The sequence below is a fragment of the Tachypleus tridentatus genome, chromosome 1 (genome assembly GCF_004210375.1).
Source record: "Tachypleus tridentatus isolate NWPU-2018 chromosome 1, ASM421037v1, whole genome shotgun sequence".
Taxonomy (NCBI): Eukaryota; Metazoa; Arthropoda; class Merostomata; order Xiphosura; family Limulidae; genus Tachypleus; species Tachypleus tridentatus.
Window position 1 is genome coordinate 86731151 of NC_134825.1, and position 25922 is coordinate 86757072.

The following is a 25922-nucleotide window of genomic DNA, read 5'->3' on the forward strand; positions in this document are numbered from 1 at the left end:
ACAGATGTTGACAATAAGTACTTTTAAAATAGGGTTTGCTTTTAAAATACATGAAATAGTAATTCCAATACAACTGTAACACGAATATCAGATATTAATGCAGAAAAAAGCGATAGAAGCACAGACATCTGATTTTAAAATAATGAAAGTGAAATAGTAATATAATTCTAATAACATATGCTGATAACTGTTAAATTGAATTAGAGTAGCATATTAGCGTTTCGTGATAACATACATATATATCTCGACATAAGCCATCGAAAATTCTTTGCTGTCAGCTGGCGCATCCTTAACCCCTGACTTTATATTATTATACATAGGTACAGTACTAATAAGTTTATTATTTGTTTAATTGCTTTTTAGAGTGTTTTTCGTATGTTTTCTAAATTGTTCCTGAAGTATAATTAATTTCTACAAAACTTCATCATTTGACTCAAAGTTATATATTGTTACAGCATATAAAGTTGATTTTCTCTCAGTCATTATTTGTTTGTTTGTTTTTGAATTTCGCACAAAGCTACTTGAGGGCTATTTGTGCTAGCCGCCCCTAATTTAGCAGTGTAAGACTAGAGGGAAGAGCACTTAATGTTTGGGGAAAATATTGATGTAAAAGATATTTTAAGTTCTTAAATTGTAAGAGAAAGTTTGGGAAACCTAAAAATTGATAAATCCCCTGGACCACACAACTCTTATCCTAGAAGTTCAAAGAAACTAAAGTTAAAGTACTACTAGTTAACATTTGTTTATAGGTCATTGACTCATGGAAGAGTATTAGATAAGAATTTGGCTAACAGTAGTCCAATATTTAAAGGATGCGATGAACATTGTCCAGACAGTTATAGGCCATTTAATCTCACATCAGTAGTTGGAAAGGTTTTAAAAAATGTATGATTAAAGATGTATTACAGAATCAGTTAAAGTAATCTGATATAGTATCAAAGAGTCAGCATGATTTCAATGAGGGAAAATCTTTCATTATGATGAGAAATCTACTTGAAGAAAAATGTATTAAGATGGTTGATATGGGTGTTAAAACTAATTGAAATAAAGTGCAGATAATCTAAGAAGGGTGAAATGTTGTTCTGTACTTTATTTTAATTAAAGGGAAAGCCTTGTTTAACCAATCTTCTGATCTTTGAGGATGTTACTGTAAGAGTTGATAAAAGAAGAATTTTGAATTTAGTTTACCTTGATTTTCAGAAAACATTTGAGAAGGTACCTCAAAAGATTTATGACAAAAATTAAATCTGTGGGTGTGAGGGAAATGTTATTAAATTGGATAGAAAACTATTATGAGTGTAGAAAGCAGAGAATAGTAATAAACAGAGTTAGGTCTGACAGTGTGATAGTTACAAGTGATATGCTTCTAGGCTACGTGCTGGGTCCTCTGTTGTTTATGAGTGGTATTAATGATATTGATTCTGGAAAGACTAATAATTGTTTACAAATTATTAATATTTTTGGGTTGGCTACCTTTATGAAAGATGCTGCAGATTTAGATAATTTTATAAATTGAGTCAGTACATTACAGATAATGTTTAACTACTCAAAATTAAGGTGATACATGTAGATTTTCATAATTCAAATTTAAATACTGTGGTTGAAGAAAAAGATCTTGGTGTTGTGATCACAAAATCACTAAAGTCATTTAAATAGTGTATTATAGCTAGCAGTATGGCCAATAGGATTTTGGGTAACATCTATAGAAATATTGAATATATGACAAGAGATATTGTTATTTCACTGTATAAATCATTCATAAGGCCTAATTTAGAATAATGTGCAGAGTTTTGGGCTCCATTCCTCAACAAGGATATTGAATTGTTGGGGAAGGCTCAGAGAAGAGCTGTGAGGATAATATGTTGGCTGGGGTACTGTCTCAATATTTTTTGGATGTGACATTTGACGAAAGTGTTTAACATTATTAGGGGTAGGAGTTTAATATAAAATGTTGCTTCATCAATGTCAGTTAAGAATTATGGTAGTAAATGTGATGATCAGTGTTGTGAGATCTGGTAATTTGTCTAGTCATACTTTTAAAATAAGTTTCAAACAATAAAAATGGATTGAATTGTTAAATTGTTGTCTTCAAAGAGCTCTTTGTTTATCAGTATGGAGATTCAGTGTCAAAAAGTGGACATGTTCAGGTACACTCTGAGTATCACAAGGAGTTGAAAGACTGTTTCCACTACAAGAACATTTTCCACACAATTACACCACTTTTAATACATGCACTGCCAGAAAAACACATTCAAGACCAATATACCTTCATGTTTTTCATAATTTTATTCTAACATTAATATAAGACAGATAAAATGTTATACATCAGACCATGTTATCTGTTTTCAGTCATTCGTTGCACAGAATTGTGTTTTAAGCATGAATTTTTTATATTTTTTTAATTACATAAACAGTTTTTGATGGGCTGCTGTTTGTTGTAATGTCATTGGCATAGTATGGTTGGACAAAATGTTCTGGTTGTTGTTGACAATTTATCTGCTTCTTCATTTGTCTTTTCTTGCAGCCATTGGTGGAAATTTTTGTCTCTTTTTTTTCTACTCTGCATAAACTCAGATGATATGTTTTTGTGAAAACCCAGGGAAATAAATGGTTCCTGGGAATCATGCAATGTTGGGAGTCAAATAAGAAAGGTTCTTGTTGCTATCTGTTTTCTTCAATACTGACATTTATAGGGACAAGTAATTACCTGCAATTCACGTCTTTTTTACAGTTGTGGATAAATAGTGTTTCTTAAATGTATGTGTATATGTTTGTGGAGATCTTTATGAAGTGTGACTTGTATGTAAAGTTATCACAATTACATAAAATTAATATTTTCCAACACACTTGAACTATATATATTCTCCATTTTTAATGTATTTGTTAAAGAAGAATATACAAGATACTTAGAAGCTGATTAATAGCTGTCTTGATACTTTTTACCCTGAAACAAATTCGAATATGTATGTTGCTTTTGACATGTGACTGTTTTTATCACAGACTTAACTATTCATTTACTTTTTTGTTTTTCGTTTCCACATTTTTTTTCTTATTGAACTGAATCAACTTTAAATTTGTAATTATAGTGCTTATAACATTTAGAAGTTTCTCTAAATATTAAAATGAAATAAAGTTATGATTATAAAACCATCCTGGTCTTAACAGTGTACTTTTGTATTTAGAAACATGTGTCTTCAAAATTATAGCCATTTGTATGTTGATTTAAAGCTTCTAAAATTGTAAAAAAGGATTTTATTATACCTATTGTAATAGGTTGTCTTAGCATTTAGTTCTGTTGACAGGAATTCAAATGTATCATAATTTGGCTGTTATTAGTTCCATAGATTGGATCTGTGTCAAGATTTTAAAGTATATTCATGAATCAAATTATGTTTTCCAAACTAACATTAGATACATGACATTTGAAATGTGTACTACATGATTTAAAACTAGGCTTTTGGATAGTATGGCAAGTTTAAGATCAGTTACAAGTTAGTTTTGATACATGACTAAAGATACAGGTGTGTAGGAACATATGTAAGATGTATGTTCAAGTTTGTCTTTTAGCTGAGTTTCAGGATCAGTCAAATCTAAATAATGAAAGATTATGACTAAAATATTCATACTTAATACTTCAGATTAAGACAGTTTTTGTTTTCAATAGCAGTAGGAAACATATAGATGTATTGTAATCAGTTGAACCTCCAATTTTGCATGTGTTTTGAATATCTTTTTATCTTGTAAGGTGGTACCCCTGAGAGTACACCATAAATATTGTGAACAGTATTTGTCTTCAACATAGATGCAACTCTGAAGAAACAATTAGTGCCCTGGTGTTTTAGGTTTTTTGCAACATAGTACATTATTTTGGGACCAACTATTAAGTATATAGGAATCCATAGACCCACCATACTTCCAGTGCTTTATGGTCACTTGACACTGATGTATTTCAGTGCCTTTCTACATGTCCTTTGATATTTTTCTCTTCTCCCATTAGGTCATAAGAGAGTTCTAGCTCAAAAGCTATAATATAGAGCAATTCTTATATATATGATTAAAATTTTTATTACAAAATGAATTCAGATAAATTCTTACCTCTATCACAGTCTTCTCCTGTATGAAAGATTTGTACCACACTCCTTTTACACAGGAAATGTCTGTCATACTCTTCTCTCTTGGAACTCTGTTATCTCATACATTCTTTCTCGCTAGAGCTGAGTGATTGCAATTATTTGATAATTGATCAGTTGAGAGATACATTAATCAAATACATTAAAAACCAGTTGTCTTTGTTCTAGTAAGTAGTTGCACAGAAAAAAAGTTTTGGTTGTGGGATCTAGTCAGTTGTTCAAAATTAATGATATTGGCTGATGGCCTGAGTGGCTTTGACATAACAAAGAGTGAGCAAGTTTTGTGACAATAGTTTGTTTATCTGGATAGGTGAAATAATTGGAAATGGTAATTTTGATTAGTTTCCTGATAACTGATATAACTCAAATTTCTATTAATTGAGTGTTGGAATAATGAAAATACAGTAATAATTGGAAACACTAATTTTGAGTTTCACTTGCTAATCAGTGTAGGAACATGAGAGAAAGATCAACAAACACAAATAGGTCAGTAACTTTGTAATTCATCAGGAAACTAGTTAAAATGTTTTTGTATAAGACTATTTTCATATTTTGTTAACTTTATAAATTTTGTTGTAATTTGTTTTGTTAAATGTTAATTATTTATACATTTTTGAGAAAACAACCCTCAAATTTTATCATTATTCTCACTACATGAAAATGGAGACGTAAGATTGTTAGTAGAAATAGTTGCTCATTGACAGTTTAGTTATATATTGTTTTTATTGTGATTTCTATTAGGATAAAGTTTGACATCTGCCTATATTACTTTAGTTCTTAATGGCACATTTTAAATTAATTCATTCTATTAAAATGTTTGAAGTTATTTTTATCAGAATTATTTAACCTATTTTCGTACCTCTAGTGTCATAATAAATTATAAATTTAAATTAAGCACATAATATGAAGAAAGTAGTACATGAATGTGTAACATTTCAATTTTTACAGCTTGGATGTTCTGAACCTGTTAAGATTGCTTTGTCATAATACATTGCAAAACAGTTATTTTATCATTATTCTCACTACATGAAAATGGAGACGTAAGATTGTTAGTAGAAATAGTTGCTCATTGACAGTTTAGTTATATATTGTTTTTATTGTGATTTCTATTAGGATAAAGTTTGACATCTGCCTATATTACTTTAGTTCTTAATGGCACATTTTAAATTAATTCATTCTATTAAAATGTTTGAAGTTATTTTTATCAGAATTATTTAACCTATTTTCGTACCTCTAGTGTCATAATAAATTATAAATTTAAATTAAGCACATAATATGAAGAAAGTAGTACATGAATGTGTAACATTTCAATTTTTACAGCTTGGATGTTCTGAACCTGTTAAGATTGCTTTGTCATAATACATTGCAAAACAGTTATGTGGATGAAGCAGAAAAATCTTGGTTAACATGTATGTTAATTTTTTATATATCTGTGTATCAGTTGTGTGTTTTAATTTACAGTTGCTGAAGATCTGGAAAAGTTAGCTGCAGCATCTCCAACTCTATTAACATGTTAATAATTGTAGAGAAGAATCCCCTCACATTTTAGTCATGGAGAGACTGAGTAGTAAAGGCCAGGAATGTATGGAAACTGATGTTGGAGATATTATGAACCTGAATGTGATAGTGATGTCTTGTGATAATCAAAGTATTGTGGCTTTAGGCAGGTTGTTTAATTGGAAAACACTCTTGAGATATGGTTTAGAAATTATTCTTTGATTGTATATATATTGAAGTAACTCAGTAGTTTCAGTGCAGTTAGTTTTCCTGGAGAATCTCTCCTTTTTTTACTGATATTTCCTGAATTTTCATTATTAATCCTGTCCATCCCTGAATATCTTATATTTTAAAAATTTCTGTGATAATTAATCCAAAATTGCATATAAAATAAAATTATAAATGTCATTATATGGTTTCAGGTTTATTTGTCTGGATAGAATAACTCATAAAATTCCAAATTACTAACTGTAAGTTTTTATTTGGCTTCCTCCATCAAATTTGTAATATTTTATTATATTTCCTGCATTCACTGATACAATTTGTCAGTATACTAAAGAAAGCTACAAACCTGTAAACTATTATCTATTTATATTTGTATAATATCTACCTTTGACCTTGTATTAAGAAACCTGTAAACTTTGTTGCTTCTTTTTAGGTATTAACTCAAATAGTTCAAAAACTGTATTTTTAAAGTTCATTGCAAAAAAAGTGCAAAATTTTTTTTTGTCATTGATTTGTAATGAAGAGTTCTTTCTCCTTTATATGAAAAGTTTTAAAAATTTACTGCTGCATTTTGAGGTTTTGCAGGTTTAGTTCCTTGAAATAATGGAAGTTTTTAGTAGTTTTGTATAAGATGGAAAAAGTATATGGACTTCTCTGCATTATTATTTATTTTGTTAAAGTAATTGTTTTTGCAGTTTGTTTTGTATACAAGAACTCATTCTGTTGGTCCAGATCTTGATGGAGTGTATTCATGTTAAACACCATTTCATATTCATTTCCATAAATAAAGGAAGGGAGAGATAAGTTTTATTTATAAAATAAACTACTATTTATTTACATTTGTATAGTATCTACCTCTGACCTTGTATTTTAAAAGGTTTATAACTCATAAAAGTCAAAGTATTTAAAACAAATGCTTTATACATTAGATAATGATAGGGTGTACTGAAATATAAATTTCATTTCATTGGTCAGTTTATGATTTACATTACAATAATGACCACATTTAAATATGTTATTTTACTGAATGGGTCTTTTTTTTAACATAAATATGAAAGATAAATATTTAGGTGAAAAGTATCTAATGCTAGTAAACTTGTATGGAAATAATTTTTTATTTCTAGTTATATTGACTGATGCATATGGAGGCAATATATTTTGGCTTAATTTTCATGTACGTGTTAAAATTACATGATTGCTAATTTGCTCAGTGTTTTTATTTGGAATCATAACTGAAGCATTTTTAATCTCCAATGGTGAAAATGTGGAGATGAAAAGTTTCTGGTCATTTAATACTATGAACCAAATTTTTTTTCTTTGCACTTTGGGTCTGTTAGCTGTATACCTTTGGATAAACAAAAGTAAGATTTTATAATTTTTTTACATTATTAAACAATATTACTTTAGCATGCTTTTTAGTTTTTCAAATTTTAACAGCTAAGTCAAAACGCTTTGTTTGTCTGCTCTTGAAGCCCAAGGCTACAGAATGGGCTATTTGTGCTCTAACAACTATGGGTATCAAAATCTTATATTTGACACTGAGCCATCTGTGGGCATCAAGACAGTGATTGAGTGATATTTACTAGAGTAATGGTCATTTATCTTTTGGCTGTCACAGATTTTATAAAAATTGAGTGACAGGCAATAACATAAGCTACAACTTTATTTTTTCATATGTAAAAGTGAATTTGGTATATTGGAAATACAGTCCTAAGGTGCAGAAAAGTCTTAATAAATAAAATCAAAGAATGACTTCAATATTGTTTTAATATTTAATGTGCTTGTGGTCTTAAAACAACAATAATTTTTTGTTACAGAAAATAAACCTTCTTTTCACATTACATCCTGTACTGGGTAAATAGAAAGGTAAAATCTTTGTAAAATAATAAGTTACTGTATTTTAAAAACTCTGATGTTCTTTCCATAAAAGTAATAAAATATAGTTTCAATGTACAATATTCTTGTAGGTTTTGGATTATAGAAATATATATGAAAAACTTAGCAACACAATCTAATTTATCATGATTTCAAAGAACAAGCTTAAGTGAACAGTGTACTGTTAGGCACTCCTTATCATTCATATTAAAGTGCTATTACAGCTAAAATGTTTGTTTATGATACAATGTTTTCCAGTTTATGATGATTTTCATTCAAATTGCAGTTCATTAACATTGACAGGGTTCTGACATCTTTACGAATCATGGTTAACATTCCTTGAAATTATACATGAAACTAAGAAATGTTATCTAAAACATTGACAGGGTTCTGACATCTTTACGAATCATGTCTAATATTCCTTGAAATTATACATGAAACTAAGAAATGTTATCTAAAACCTAGATTACAGGAAAGAAAACAGAAGAAGATAAAACTTCATTCTTTCAAGATTAAGCCTTTTTTGACTATGAAGAACTCCCAAGAATTTGTGGAGGAATCTGGAAAAGATATTTTGGTTTACTTGACAAAAGATAACTGGTTGGTATCTAATCATATTTTTGTAATTCATGTGCATTATAAGTTGTATGCAAAGCATCATATCACAATTTTAAGATGCAAGTTTGATCAAAGGACTACAAATAATCATGATATAACAGTGAAATTACATGATTCATGCAACAAGTGTTTGTGAACAATATTTAATTTTTAGTGTTTATTAGTTTATTATGGTAGAGATATACAATGAGTTTCAAGCACTATCTACTGCAAGAAATGAAACCCCAGATTTTAGCATTACAAGTCAGTAAACATCACTAAGCAGTGGTGCAGTGTTAAATAAAGAAGTTGGGGAACATGTTTTAAAAGTGTTAATATTGTTTATATTTATCACATTTCGTATATATATTAGAACACAAATTTCAGAAATATTAGCTATAAATTGTAATGACAAGACATTGTATACATAATTGTCTGGTTTTTAGTTTTCATTTGTAGACTGTGAAGTTTAAAGAACATGAGATTTAACACATGGTTGATTAACAGCCTAGAATTTGTTTCCATTTTTTTGAGGTTCATGATGCTGAAGCCTTTCACATGCAAAAGACATCCATGTGATGATTTTTGAACAACCAGTTAAATGGTTCAGATCTGATGTAATATTGTGCCCAATGTTGTTCAAAAATTCTCTATATGCAGCAATTCAGTTTGAAAATGACAATCTGAAACATTTTCCAAGGAATTCTATGTCCTTTTCTTCAAAGCCTGGATTTTTCTCTGCTGACCACTCATTGAATTCTAATGTACTTATCTCAGAAATTATGTTTGGAATGGAATTAGAAATGCCTGACCTTCCAGTTGGTTCATGAAAAGAATCTGTGAAACACTGTTGTCTCATATTGTTTATAATACTAGTATGGTGCAGCAAATTAACTTGTCTACATAAACTGTAGTAATATTTTCTGTACATGGTTTTGGAAAGAAGAGGTAGTTGTAATACATTATACAAACACTGGTCAAATTTTGATCAGTCTTTATCAATGTTACTACTAATAGACTTGAAATGGTAACACTGAGACATTTAACATTTCTCAACAGCTGAAACAGTTATGAACTAACTTACCAGTCATTTAGTTCTCTACACATGTAGAGAACATTTAGTTCTCTTCATCCCATTTTTATATTACTGGAAACTAAATTTGTTACTGTGTAAGTATGGTAAAATAGGAAACACAATGGTCATAAGTTCTTACACACTTTGACATCTATACTGCTAAACCCCAACGAATCAGGGAGGATAAGTAACAAGTTTATTGAATCAGATCACACTTTCTATAGAGAAATGTCATGACTATTTTCTCCCATTTCTATATAATACTTTAGACAATCACTATATCACATTCAATATATTTGTTGTCTTCAGAGCTGGGAAAATAACTATCAATGACATCAAAGTAGGGTTACTAAACAGTTATGTCATCAGTGGCAATTCATTGTTTTATTTTTGGAAGGTTTCTACTTGAGCTGCTAACAGTAAAATAAACATAGGAAATAGGTGTGAAAAGATTAGAAGTGGAATATCTTGGGAGATTTACTGTGGAGTTTCATGGTCCATGATGAAAAAAAGTGCTGAGCATTCTCTTAAGTTTTCAACTCAGTTCCTTATAACATGATAACTACAGCAAATAAGTATGAAAAGTATAAACTCTATCCATAAGTTATTTGGAATTAATACTAACAGAACTACACAATTTTATTTTCCAGTCTTTCCTTTTACTCTATTTTAATAACTTAACTACAACTTGAATGAAAGGGTTAATGAATCATTCTTCTAAAGTTAGGCAGAATTTCATGAAGTTAGAAATTTCTAAGGTCTGATTTGTTCGAAATTGTGAGGGTTGCAAGGGAATGGCATTCTGCTTAAACAGAAATGTAGTGGAAAGCTGTTCCCTCACTATTACATCACTGCTGTTAACTTATGAAGAGAACAGTTTTTAATTTAAAGGTGGGGGACATTATTTAAATTTGGGGGTAGTATTTAAATTAAAGTAACGTTTTTGTTATTCAATAAACTTGAATATTACTTAATCTAATAAATTGTGGCATAAGCTAAACAAAGGTTTAATAATTAATAATTTGAAACTGATTAGTCACGTAAATTAGGACTTAATTTAGAAAAAAACAATACATTAGTGGATTGCAATCTTTCTGGCTACACTGTTTAGGCCTATCTGACTAGCCTGTTGCTTTAGGCCTCACATTATACTTGCAGCAGTGCTTCTTGAAATCAGTTACAAAACCAAAGTTTATTTATTACTTGTATAAGAAAGTTTTATAGACACAAGTGAAATAACACAAAATCACATTGATGATGAAAATGTATAGCACATCAAGGCAGTAAACTAAACCTGATTATTTTGTTGCTCTAAATTGACACTACAGTCTCTATTAGTTGGTGGGTCAGCTGAAAGCTTACAAACATACAACTTCAAAGTTTGGGATTCAGTTCTTCACAGTGGATGCAGTAAAATCAATGAACACATTTTATATTAATTTTACAGGGAGACAAAAATCAAAGGAATGAAACACCTAGTAAACCTGGCTAGAAAGACACACTACATATCCCTGTCTTTTGTTAAAAAATGACTTCAGTGAATAACTTTGTAAATTGGCTGACCTTGTTCTAAAGATGCTCCTACTAAAATCAGGAGAAATTATGCAGTTTCTTTAACGGAATTAAAAACCTTAAATAACATGGTGGCCAATATTCCCCTTAAAAACTTTGTGTCAGCCCTTCTAAAAGTCGGAATAGGGTAACTGTCAAAACTGAAAATGCATATCAGTTTACTTTTCCGTAATATTTTAAACTGTTAAAGTAAAACACAAGCTTACCTATTTAATATAATGGATAAGAAAACAAAACACAGAACCATAACAATAGTATACAACTTAGGGTAAATATTATTCCTTCCTTATCACAAAAGTCTTATATCAAAGATAAAAGCACAAAGCTTAAACTTAAAATGTAATTATATTAATAACTAATATTTCTTTTCATTAAATACAGGAAAATATCTATTTTTGTTGTTGTTCTTCCTGTTAACTTTCTATAGTACATTTGAAATTAAGTTGAACAAGGCCTAAAGAAAATATTCTCGTTACTTCTGTACACAAAGATATTTTAGGATATATTTATTTAGAAAGAAACTTCTGTTACCTTGAATAAGACTAGTTGAGTTCCATGTTCATGAAAAGTATATTAAATAAATGATTGGTCCATGTATGACAGAAACTGCAATAGTGCCATCCAGAGGATCACAGAACAATTTGTTCTGGAAACAATTTCTAAGATACCCATACAACAATTGGAGGAGAAGAACCAATTTGTCACAGATTTAGTGACAGCTAAGTTTATCAATGCTGCTAAATCAGAAGTCAAGTATTTGTATTTCTTCATTTGTATATTTGCAGCAGCAACATTTGTTTTCAACACACAGGAAATAAGACATCTTTTATGAGCTAAAAGAACTTCAACATGTAGAACTGATGCTGTAACTTGCTTTGTGGAACTTACAAACAAATGATTAAAACCACTTGCATATTGTTGATAAGTATAAGTTTAGAAAATATGAGCAGAACATGATAGAAGGTTTTTGTTATTTTGAATCCACTGTTGTTATTTGGGTAATGCACCACAAGTCAATATTCATCACAAATTAAGGTTGCATGTCCTGCAGCTGTAATCAGAATATTAAAATCATAGATAAATTATGTTTTTTTAAAAAATAAAACAGCAGTGGAGTTTATATATTACCACTGCTCAGAAATCACTATGATCGCACTATCGTGTATAAAAGCAATAAAAGTTTCAAAGCTCAAACATTTTCTATCTTGCATATTAAAGAATATTTGGTAGTGTTTTCAGATCTAGTGGCATAGTGATAAGTCTTGAAGGAGAAAACTAAGCTTCAATACATGTGGTGGCTGCAGCTATAGTATAGCTTCCTGCTTAATGTAAAATGGAAGCTATTTCTTTTTATTTCAAATAGACATGATTTTTATTAAAAAAAAAACATGAGGGCTATCAGCACGAGCTCTTCCCAGTTCAGTGCTAAAAGACTAGTGGGAAGGGAACTAGTCATCACAACCACCCCCACCAACTCTTGAGTTATTCTTTTTTGTAACAATATCATATAGAAGAAATGATTTTAAAATCATACACACTGTAAATAATGTTAAAGGAAATTAAATAAAATATTTAATAATACACCAAGGAAATTACTAATATATTTTATATTTATTCTTATGATAAATTCCAGAACCCTAATGTATCAAATGTTTTAAATCAGATGTCTTTATTTCAATATTCTTATTCCAATAAGACCACACTGCAGGATGAAACTTTTTACTGTCTTTTTAATTAAGATACTTTCCTATCTTTATGATATTGTATTTTGCATTTCAACTTCTGTTTATTGAACTCATTCAGTTAAAATACCAAAAATGAACAGTACCTGAATAAGGATCAAACATGAGGATTTGGAAGGTACATGTAGTGTGTTTTTACAAATTTTGATGGTTAATGATTATCACAACAAATGGTTCTTAAAAGTACTAATTATCAAAATTTTCAATCAGAGAACTGTAAAATTGGTTTTAATGTGTTGCAATAAATTAATAAAAATATAATATGTTAGAATAATTTAAATTCAATATGAAACTACTTTCTTAATGGTGACATACAGAAATTGAGAACACAAACCTGTGGTTTTGTTTGTTAACAGTGCTATTTCATGACATGAGTAAGAGTGTAATACAATCTAAATCACATTAAAATATCTACAAGGCCTAAAGTTTAAAAACAAAACAGTAACATGGAGTCCTCTGGAGCCCAGGTTATTATTAAACCAGTGTCAACCTTTATTTTCAGCAGTAAGAAAAATAAAAAAAAATTCGTGCTCGCTTATTGACAATGTTACAAAAGTTTTGTAGTAAATGGCATCACATTTGGTTATTGAACTAACGTTAACGGGTTTAATGTTGATCTAAAAGTAATGAGTATTTTATTTCAAAACTAAGCACCCTTTGTATTAAATGTATTTGGACTGTCTATGTTTTCTTAGTATTTTCAAATTAATGCACAAGGTTTCAGCTAAATCACTTAAATCTTTTATAAGTGCGAGACATTTGATAAAGAACAGGATATAAGGTAACAATTCAAATCACAAGATGCATAGCAACAACAAAAAACAAAACTCATCTAATACTTAAAAATAATGTTTCAAGGTCAAGAAACATAGCAAGCAATATTATAATTGTGATTTGTTATGCTAGAAAATAAAATCAACAACACAAATAAAGTAAGATAGATAAGAAAATGAAACTAGGTTATTTTAATAACATCTTTACAGTTAATGCATGAATTGATACAAATGGTTATAAGGGTAGGTTTAATTGTTACTACTGTAGTGCTAGATACAAAATAAATGATGACAATAGTAAGAGGAATGGACAATTTTGATGTAATGGTAATAACTTGCACATAGATTATGTTGATGACAGAAATGTCTTTAAAATACAGGTTAACAGGTTGTTGATAAAGTACAAAAGAAAAGTGGGTTTATTTGCCCTTTTAGTTGTGGGGGCATTATAATATGATGGTCAATCTCACTAGTTGTTTGTAAAAGAGTAGCCCAAGAGTTGGTGGTTGGTAGTGATGATTAGTGTTACATTGCTAAATTATGGATGGGTAGCACAGATAGCCTTAGTGTAGCTTTGCACAAATTCAAAATCAAACAAACATACTAAGTGAGCCCTGAGAATATGCACCTGAGTATTATTACTTATTCACACATGTGCATCTCTGTTTGTCAGGGAAATTAGGGTAAAAACACCTTGAAGAGAATATTTGACCACACAATCCGCAAAAGGTAAGAGCTTAGAAACCTGAAATTTTGTGTGCATACTAAGTGGGCCCTTAAAGATGTGCACCTGGATATTATTACTGATACACATGTGAGCGTATTATTATAATACGGCTAGCTAACTTAAAAACAAATAGAAAAAGTGTGACTGCTGTAGTTTGAAAGAGAAATAACTTCTAATACTAAAGGTGTAAACTGAGTATTACTTATCTTATCCACGTGCATGTGCATCTTCTTAATGAAGTCAGTTAGCGAAAACCACCATAAAGAAGAAATGGTTCCTGATACTACAAGTAAAAATCACAAGGAGAGAAAGAAACTTGTGTGCGCATGCGTGTCTGTTTATATTTTACTGCTATAGCTTCACGACAAAAGAATCTGTGAACTTGAAATTTTGCTTCCATACTAAGTGAACCCTAAGGGTTTGTATCAGTATATTATTACTTGTCTTCTTGAGTGTGCATATATTTTTGTTAAAAACTATATACACAAGAATTATGACCGTCATATCTCTTAGAGGAAAGAATCTAGAAACCTGAAAGTTTGCACTTATTCTAAGCAACCCCTGAGGGTCTGTATTTGAGTATTGTCATTTATCAACAAGAATTCACACATGCGTGTGCATAACTTTCTAATGATGCAAGCTTGTGAAAACGTACTTACAAAAGAAGTGATATTTTATATTAGAAATTATAGATATACATCACAGACAAATAGATGTGTGCACATCTTTTAAATAGTAAACTCTAGCAAAAATAAAGAAGCACATAGCAATGAAATAGTTCCTTACACAACAACTTCTAATATGTGAAAAAGTGAATCCATTTTGATAACAATGCATTCCAACATAATATTTATATTACACTGCTTAGCAATAATTTTATAATCTAATATTGTTATTAAGAGGTTCTGAAAGTATCAAATAAAATGTATGAACGAAAAAATGAGAAAAAATAAACTTGTTGATATCTAGGTCAGAAGCTCTGGTATGGGTAGAGAAAGCTTCACGTTGAGGATTAGAGAACATTTCAATCTTTTATGTCTTTGTGAACTTGACAATGACCGAAGAAGGTCGAAACGTTGTTCACTCCTGTACATAGAACTTTTTTTACCCATACTAGTCGTTTTTATGTATATACTTTTCTCTACAAGTGGGTTTTCTCATCATCACGTAAACTTCTTGATTTCTAAATCAGAGGCTCTGTTAATTGAATAAATTCGTTTTTATTATTTGAAATTAAAATTGGGAGACAAATATGTTGTTTTTTGAATTTTGCACGAAGCTACTCAAAGGCAATCTGTGATAGCCGACCCGAATTTTCCAGTGTATGATTAGAGAGAATGCAGCTAGTCATCACCACTCAATGCCAACTCTTTTACCAACAAATAGTAGGAGTGACTGCACATTATAATGCCACCTTGGCTGAAAGAGCGAGCATATTTGGTGTGACTGGGATTCAAACCCGCAACCCTTGGATTACAAGTTCAATGCCTCAACAATCTGGCTATGCCGGGCCATAAAGAAAACAGAAAAAAATTACTCGTTTTACAGAGACCATACCATCAGATGCTTATTTTAGGACATGCGCACAGGTGTTTATTTTCTAGAAGTGCAGGTGCGTAAATTTGCATATGTGTGCAGAAGTGCTCATTTTCATACATAGTACATGCACGTGCGTAAATTGTTACAATCGCGAGCAGGTGGTGATTTTGTAGTTGGACACACAAGTACTTATTCTCGTACATGCATGCACAGGTGCATAAATTGGTAAATACCCTCGCAGGTGCGTAAATTAGTACATATACACACTCAGGTGCATGTTTTCATACATGTGCATGCAAGTGTATCTTTCGTAGTTGTTCAAGCTGGTGCTCATTTTTGTACATGCACACATAGGTGAGAAAACTGATGTATGCTCTCGCAGGTGTTGATTTTATAGTTGATCACACAGGTGCTTATTTCCATACATGTGCACTGTACTACCTCTATGCTTATCCTGGGTACAGTAATCAATGTTCATCTGCACTATCACTGTATGCTATATCTGTATTACTGTATACAGTAATCAATGTTCATCTGTTTTTACCTCTGTATGATATAGCTTGGGTACAATAATAAAGGTTCATCTGTACTAACTCTGTATATTTTATACTGGGTTATGTAATCAATGTTCATATATACTCCTGTATGTCACATCCTGGGTACAGTAATGAATGTTTGTGTTTTCTCTATATATATTATATCCTGGGTAAAAAAATCAATGTTTATCTGTACTACCTCTTTATGTTATATCTTGGGTAAAATAATCAATAATCATATGTTTTGCCCCTGTGTTTTATTTCATGGGTCAATAATCAAATTTATCTGTTTTAAACTCTATTTTAAATCCAGGGTACAATAATCAGTATTCATCTGTACAATCTCTGTATGTTATATCCTGGGTACAGTATTCAATCTTTATCTGTTGAACCTCTGAATGTTTTATCCTGGGTACAATATTCTGTGTTTATTTACTTTACCTGTATGTCATATCCAGGGTACAGTAATCAATGTTCATCTGCTATACCTCTATATGTTATATCATTTGTACAAGAATCAATGTTTAACTGTTCTAACTATTTATGTTATATCCTGGGTATATTAATGAATATTCATCTGTTTTACCTCTGAAAATTATATCCTGAGTACAATGTTTTCTGTTTCAGATCAGTATTTTATATCCTGGGTACAATAATCAATGTTCATCTGCTTTACCTCTATATGTTACATCATTTGTACAAGAATCAATGTTTAACTGTTCTAACTATTTATGTTATATCCTGGGTATATTAATGAATATTCATCTGTTTTACCTCTGAAAATTATATCCTGAGTACAATGTTTTCTGTTTCAGATTAGTATTTTATAACTGTTCCTATTTATGTTACATCCTGGGTATATTAATGAATATTCATCTGTTTTACCTTTTATATCCTGAGTACAATGTTTTCTGTTTCAGATTAGTATTTTATATCCTGGGTACAATAATCAATGTTCATCTGCTTTACCCCTGTGTGTTATATCCAGGGTACAGCAATCAATGTTAAAAATGTTCTAACTCTGTTTGTTATATTGTGGGTAGAGGAATAAATGTTTATCTGTTTTAACTCTGTATGTTATATCACGAGAACAGTAATCAATGTTCATCTGCACTACTTCTGTATCTTATATCCTGGCTACAGCTATCAACAATCATCTGTTTTACCAGTGTATGTTATATCCAGGGTACCGAATTCAATTTTCATTTGTTCTACCTCTGTATGCTGTATCCTTGATAGAGAAATTAATGTTCATCTGTTTTACTTCTCTATGTTATAGCCTGGGTACATTAATTAATGTTCATCTGTTTTATCTCTGTGTGTTAGGTTCTGGGTACAATAATCAAGTTTCATTTGTTCTAGTTCTGTATGTTATATCCTAGGTAGAGTAATCAGTGTTCATCTGTTTTACATTTGTACGTTATATCCTTGATTCAGTAATCATTGTTCATCTGTTTCACCTATGTATGTCATATCCCGGGTAAGGAAATAAATGTCTGTCTGTTTTTCAACCTCTGTATGTTATATCCTGGGTAATCAATGCTCATCTGATCTACCTCTCTATGTTATATTCTGGGTGCAGTAATCAAGTTTCATCTGTTATACCTGTATATGTTATTTCCCCTGTACAATAATCAATGTTCATCTGCTCTACTTTTATGTGTTATATTCTGGGAACAGGAATCATTGTTTACCTGCTTTGTCTCTGTATATTATATCCTGGGTACAGTAATCAATGTTCATTTGTGCTAGCTGTGTATTGTTATATTTTGCATACAATAATCAATGTTCATCTGTTTCAGCTCTATGTTATATCCTGGGAAGAGGAATCAATGTTTATCTCTTTTAACTCTGTATGTTATATTCTGGGAACAGTATTTAATGTTCGTATGTACTACCTCTGTATCTTATATGCTGGGTAGAATAATCAGTATTCATCTGTTCCACCACTTTATGTTATATCCTGCGTACAGATATCAATGTTCATCTGTTTTAACTTTGTATGTTATATACTGGGTACAAAAATATGCATTCATCCATTCTACCTCTGTATGTTATATGCTGGGTAAAATAATCAGTGATCATCTGTATTCCTTCTGTATGTTACATCCTGGGTAAATATTTAATGTACAGTAGTAAGTGCTTATCTGTAAAACCTTTGTATTGTTATATCCTGGGTACAATAATCAAAGTTCATAGGTTCTACCTCTGTATGTTATATCCATGGTAGAGTAATCAATGCTCATCTGTACTACCTCTGTATGTTATATTTTGGGTATGATACTCACTGTTCACCTGTTCTACCTCGCTATGTTATTTCCTGGGTAAAATAATCAATGATCATCTGTAATCCTTCTGTATGTTATATCCTTGTTACAGTTATCAATGTTTATCTATTTTACCTCTGTATGTTATATCCTAGGTATGTTATATCTTGGGTATAATAATCAATATACAGTGGTACCTTGGTTCTCGAACTTAATCTGTTCCAGAAAACTGTTCAAAAACCAAATCAATTTTTCCCATAAGAAATACTGTAAATTAAATTAATCCATCACAGACATCCAAAAATTATGCATTATGAAGCATTTTAAGTAAAAATATTGCTTATTTATACCTGTATAACAATACTTACATGCCTAAAGTCAACCACAAAAAATATAAACACAATAAAAAAACAATAAATGAAAATTTAACTGCACTTTACCTGTGCTGAAGAGAGCTGATGGCATAAGTGAAAGGTGGTGAGGAACATGGAGAGTAGGAGAGTTATTATTGATTAGAAGGGGAGTCACCTTCCATAAAAACGTTAGGTAACTCTCCTTCTGGGGTTCTTTCTCTTTTCTGTCTCTTTGCACCGCTACAACCTGCTTGAGACTCACTGGACCTATTTCTCACAAAAAACTTGTCTAATGAGGTTTGTTTCTGCCTGCATTTTAAAATGTTTCTGAAGTAAGACATGGCATTGTCATTGAAAAGGTTTATGGTGCAGTTTGCTACAGCTTTGTCAGGGTGAAATTTTTCCATAAAACTTTGTAACTCTCCCCATTTTCCATACATTTCCTTGATTAGTGAACTAGGAACATCCTTCCTTCTCTCCTCCTCATCTGAAGACACTTCCTCAGTTGCTGCTCCTTCTGAAGGTCTTGGAGTTTTTCTGTGGTGAGCTCAGTGTTGTGGTCTTCCACCAACTCCTCCACATCATCACCACTCACATTTAAGCCCACACACTTGCCAAGTGAGACAATATCCTCGACAACAGGCTCAGCCTCAAAGCCTTTAAAGTCTCTATCTGCTACTGAGTCTGGCCACAATTTTTTTCAGGCTGAGTTCATGGTCCTCAAAGACACTTCCCTCCAGGCTTTGTCTATGATCCTCAAGCAATGGAAGATATTAAAGTGATTTTTTCAGAACTCTCTGAGGGTTAACTCTGTGTCAGAGGTCACTTCAAAGCACCTTTGAAACAGTGCTTTTGTGTCGAGTTTCTTAAAGTTCGATATGACCTGCTGGTCCATGGGCTGAATGAGAGGAGTTGTGTTAGGAGGCAAGAGCTTCAAAGTAATGAAACTGTACTCCTCTACCAACCCTGGTGGGTGAGCAGGTGCATTGTGCATCACAAGAAGGGCCTTGAGTGGCAACTGTTTTTCCGTGAGGTAATTCAACACTTGAGACAAACACTTCATGGACCTACTCCATAAAAAATTGCCTGGTTACCTACGCTTTACTCTCAGCGCTCCACATGACATTTAGTTTACTTTTTAGGATATTATTGTTCTTAAAAACCCTCAGGTTCTCAGAATGGTACACAAGCAAAGGCTTAAGTTTTATATCCCCACTTGCATTACTACATAACAATAGAGTTAGCTTGTTCTTCATTGGCTTTTGTCCTAGCAGTGACTTCTCCTCCTTGGTGATGTAGGTCCTCTTTGGCATTTTCTTCCAAAAGAGGCCTGTCTCATCACAGTTGAACACTTTTTGGGGAATAAAACCCTCAACTTCTACATAGCCCTTAAATTCCCTAACAAATTTATCAACAGCATTTTTGTTAGAATTGGCACTCTCCCCATGTCTCACCACACTATGTATGCCACTTCTCTTCCTAAATTTTTCAAACCACCTCTACTAGTCTTAAAGGCAACACTTGTATCAGCACTCGTTCCAGGGGTGTTTTTCAGGAGGTCAGCATGCAACTGCTCTGCTTTCTCACAAATGATGGTCTCAGAAATGCTATCACCAGCTAACTGTTTTTCGTTTACCCAAATCAACAACAGTTTTTCTACCTCTTCCATTGTTTGTGATCTTTGTTTCCTAAGCACTGTCACTCCTTTTCAACATCAGCTCCTTTGATGACCTCTTTATTTTTCAGTATGGTGCAGACTGTAGACTTCGCCATACCAAACTGTGTAACAAGGTCAGACACGTGAACACCACTCTCATACTTCACTATGAGGCCTTTTTCACCTCTATTGTAGCTCTAACAACTTTTCTTTTTGGTTTGCTGCTTTCATCATCCTTCTTTGATCCCATGGTGGCTTATTTAATCAGAATATTTAGAAAAACAACAACAACAAAACAACAACAACAAGAAAAACGAGAACGTTCACAGCAGATTTTAGTGGGGTTGTGGACTGAGCAACAGGTGCGGGTAAAATGTTTTGGGCAAGCTTGGCGTCGGCCTAAAAATGGTCAAAGAGTCGTTTGAGTCATCAGTCTGGTTATTTCGGGGGTTCGGGCCACGACAGCTTGGTTCGGGAACTGAGTTTATGTTCGATAACTGAGACATTTTTTCTCAAACAACATATTAGAAAACTGAATTGTTCGAGAAGGAAGTCGTTCGAGAACTGAGGTACCACTGTATTTGTAAAACTCGTCATTTAAATTTATCCATTCTTTCAAATGTCTTTACAATTCAAGTTACAAAAATTTATTACTTTGGAACGAGAACGTTATTGGTTTGTTTTCAATTTCGCGCCAAGGTACTCGTGGGCTATCTGTGCTCGAGAACGTATTATTTTGATATAACTACATTTCAGTATTATTTTTATTTCAATTTTAGCCATTTCTGATGCATATTGTTATACATCAGTATTCTTTATTTTTCACTAATAACTGTTTCTGTTGTATTATAAATGAATTTGGGAGAAATAAAATATGAAAGGAAATAAAACTCGAAAAATATTTTGTTAATAGTGACCTGCAAAAGACAAGTGGTAAAATTCTTCAGTGGAACAACTGTAATACTTTGGATGCACAATGCTAAAGTCAGAGTTCAACTTCTGTCGGTAGACAATGTGGCTTTACTACAAAAACACATATAAGTGGTAAAGACGCTAATAATGTGTGCTTATTTGTGAATTTCTTTTCCTGAATAAAATGTACATTTCATTTTCAGTAAAGAAAATATATAACCAAGCAATTTGTTTTACTACTCAGAGAAATATTTAGTTGTGTTTTGTTATACTAAAGACAGATCAGAATATCTGCTTTGTCTACCAAGTTGAATAGAGCCCCCTGATATTAACGTTGTGAATCAGACTTTCTGGTATCCCACCAGGGCACACTCAAATACGTTTTTGGCAAGTGAAGAGTGATGAGTCTACCATTTTTAATGTGAATTTGTTATTAACTGGCTATAGTACAATGATATTTTTATAAAAATGTTCCTAAGTAAATTAATAAAACAGGGATTTTTTTCAATTAGACTTTAAAGAAAAAAATCAGATATTCAAGCAAAAATAACAAAGCTTCAATTGTTCCGTAAATTGTTGATATTGTGATTTGCACTTGTCACGAGCCATTAATACTAGGCCTATTGCATTTTGAACACTACATTTTCTATGAAGCCCTTTAGGAACTTTCAAGAATAAGAATAGTTTATAATAATAGTATTTTGATTACACAATATTTGTTATATCCACTGTCGACGAAGTGTTCAGGCTATAAAAATTATTGTTGTAAAAATAGCTTATATAAATACTTCACTAATCATCACTGTGTCTTGTATTCTGGTTGGCTTGAAGACTTCTGGAATGAGTGAAACTCGTTGACAATTGACAGTGGTGACATAATGTAGTTGTAGCACAAATTTTCAACTTTCTAATTCTTAAAGATTTCTAAGGGACTTCATAAAAAGTACACCATTAAAATGCCTTATGATAAGAATAACCACCTATAATCATGCTTTGACACTTAAAAAGTCATTTACATCATAAGTTTTATGATTTGTTGTTACTTCTCTAATGACACTTGTTTTTTTTTTTTTTTTAGTTACAAGCAAAAGTTGCTTACCATGGTAACGGGAAAGTTTTAGGTTAATCTATCAATGAAATCCTGAACAAAAAAAAATATGTTGCAGTCTTGGTTACACTCAAAGTCAAAGCTTTCATCTAGTTACAACGTTTATCGTAAAAAGTGATCGTCGATTATAGCTATTCAACAAAAACATAGGTAAGTCTATATTTTTATTGTTTAAGTTTTGTCATATTTTAAAATGTGAATGATTTATTCCCAACAATTCAGCATGAAATATCTAGCTTGCAAAATAAAATTTGTCATCAATATTATTAAAGGAATAATAAAGAAGTAATCAGACATATTAGGCAGGAATTGGTTGTACTTTTGGAGCAAAGTTCAACTGTGAACACCCTATCTACCTCAAAGGAGACAAGAAACAAATAAGTGAAACCGTCTACAAGTTCATAGGTGTATGGATAGATGTTGCAGCGTATTTTATAGCTATAATTGCTCATCCCTGTTTTGTAATAATATATGGAAAGTAACCTCTTAGGGATATGATACTAAGAGCGGGTAAACATAAATTTCCAACAAAAGGAAAGTTGAAAATTACTCTTACTCTTGTAGGCTATTCTACATCTCATGATATGTAGGTAATTGACATCAAAGAATAGTTCACATTAGTAAATGACTTCATGTAGAGATGTAGATGCAGTATTAGGCTAAGTTCAGTTGGCTTTACAGTTAGTGACCAGGATACTCCTGTGACAACAAAGAGGGTGATTATTGTACCAGAATAAGTGAAATACTCATACCAGACGGTATTAGTAATAAATCAACATGTAGGGATTGGGGTGTAGTGGAAACAAATACACTGTTGTTGAAAAAGGCATTGTGTATCTGAAGAAAAGCAGTCATACATGATTTTATCCAAGAAAGACTTACATCAGCTTGTGATAAAATGAAAATTCACTATGTTTTTTGTACTGATGAGACTGGGTTGCATCTAAGTGACATGGTAAGGAAAGGACTGCATTTTGTATTGAAAATAACCCATTAATTTAATCAATTGATTAGCATGGAAATTCCATAAGTAACTGTTTTTATAAGTTAGTGTATGTAACATTAGATTTGCAGTAATTATAGCTTGTATCAGTGCGAATTTATCCCGTAATAAGTGTTATTGAATAAGTAAATGAATTCATTGTTTTAAATGGAATGGACTTGCCTTTATTTCTAACAAATATTCTACTAGAACCAGCCCAATGACGGAATATGTTACAACAGTTTTATTCAAGTACGTGCAGTTTTACAAAGCACATGGGTAATAAGTCATTAAGTTTTGCTTCAGATACCTTTTGTTCTGTCGTTAATCTAATAGATTTTTTTTTATTTCTTTAGGAAAGATTTCTGCAGAGTTGCATATAATATACATAAAAGTAGCCAGCAGTCTCTCCTACTGGCAGGATAGGTAACATCTCAAGGCTACTATCTCTCCTATGTTTCAACAGAAACACAGAATAACACTACATAACAAAATTTTCACTTTTTCTTGTTCCTGGGCAGAAAGTGTTATTTCCCAATTGCTTATGCCTGAAGTAAATGGAAAGGACCTAGTTTTCTCTTCAAACCTTGCTTTTGTGACCTGGGTAATGAAATTTTCAAATTTACTCATTTTCCAGAATATTCTAGGTAGATTCAGTGCTGAATAGCTGATAGAGAATTTTCTTGAACTTACAAGAACTTACAATAATTTTCTAAAGTGTTATAGAACTTACAATAATTTTCTAGAGTGTTGTAGAACTTGCAAGAATTTTCTAGAACTTTTCATAGTAATATATATACAGAGGCTCACCACTGACCTCTTCAGTTTAGTTCTAGCTGCCTAAGGGAACACCTAGACCAATCTGATTTTATCAGAGATGGCATCAAGACGCTGCAAGCATTATCCAGACGCATTCTGCTATGTATGTGTTCAATTTATCAAGAGAAGAGCGAAAAAGTACTCTGTGACAGCATCTGCTAAAATGTGTAAAGCCTACAAAATATATTTCGGCATGCCTGTTGGGGATCAAGACAAACCCTGGGCATCTCATTTTATCTGCAGCACTTCAAAAAAACTGTAGGAGATAAGACGGACAATTTTTCCTTGCTTGAATAGTAAGATTTTATATTACACAAATTTTAGACCTTTTAAAATTTAAATTTTTAAATTAATTTTTTTAAATTTCCAATAATATAGACACAATACCACATAAAATATTTTGCATGAACCTCTTACACATTAGTTGTGGATGAAATAAATTTATTCTTCACAATAATTTTATTTTGCTCTTTCGCAGGATGGTACAGAGGGGAAAAGAGAACCATGAAGTTCGCTATTCCAAGAATTTGGCGTGAGCCCAGTGACCAGCAATTGCTACTTGTGCATGGTGTATCCTTCCGAACGTCGGGCTAGCAAGAATGCATCTGCTATCATGTATCCGCACCTTCCATCATCCATCGCCTCAGTGTCATACTGCCCTGAGCTCCCTGTATCCACTCCGCCATAGAGAAAGCAGCCATCCTCAGAAGAGAGCAGCAAATCAGAAGAGTAAGTAGACGTTGAAGATCCAGAGTACAATTTCAGAGGTGCTGCTGGTGAGAGAAATCCATACTACTCCAACGAAAGTTGGACTGGTGTTTGCTTGTGTCTGTCTTGTGACTGTTCAGTTTTAGAACCATTTGGATATTTACTAGGAAACAGTAGATAACCTGTTTTGATCAAGGAACCTGTGTGTGCAGTTTTGTTTCTTTCGTAGCTCTTTTGTAATTAAAAAGTACAAGGAAATGTTTTACGCTTCATTTTCTTCTTACCCTTAAATTGACACAAACATTTGCATTTTGCTGTCTCTCCTGCCGTGCTCTCTCTCTCTCTCTCTATATATATATATATATATATATATATATGTATATCTTCTATATATTTCTCACAAATGCTACAAGTTTCCGAAGCCTTTTTAAAACAATGTAACATTTATATCGTGTTACTGATATACTCGAGAAGTTAACAAAATTATTATGATATTTTATTAAAATCTTATTAAGCTTATTTTTGTTTAGTTTTTTGTAGAATACGCTTCTTTATCTATTTATTTATTTCAGAAATTTGCTCAACTGTATACCAGGATTGTCTGCGCACAATGTCAGTTATATTGAATAGGTAAGACAGAAGGAAAACGTTTAATAAATAACGTATACAGCCAATTCTGAATAGAAGAGGTTAACCGTTAATCTTATAGGGCATACACAGGCCGAAAGTGTGCAACGAGAATTTACAACAATAGGATGCGAACCATAAACCTTCGGATTTACAGTCAGAGCATACTAACCCCTTCAGATGCCCAAGCCATTCGTAAAA

The 25922-nt window shown here is 31.8% G+C and overlaps 1 long non-coding RNA gene across 2 annotated transcripts; it reads left to right on the plus strand.

Moving 5' to 3' along the window:
* LOC143254694 (uncharacterized) lies at positions 1-25432 on the plus strand. Of its 2 annotated transcripts, none has more exons than XR_013030346.1 (6): positions 1-320; positions 5592-7718; positions 8193-8327; positions 22556-22735; positions 23924-24682; positions 24865-25432. It is a non-coding gene; the product is annotated as an uncharacterized LOC143254694 (long non-coding RNA). The 2 variants fall into 2 exon arrangements; XR_013030352.1 differs by lacking the exon at positions 5592-7718 and adding an exon at positions 5451-5539 and having other exon boundaries at positions 24865-25430.
* Positions 25433-25922: the final 490 nt, after the last annotated feature.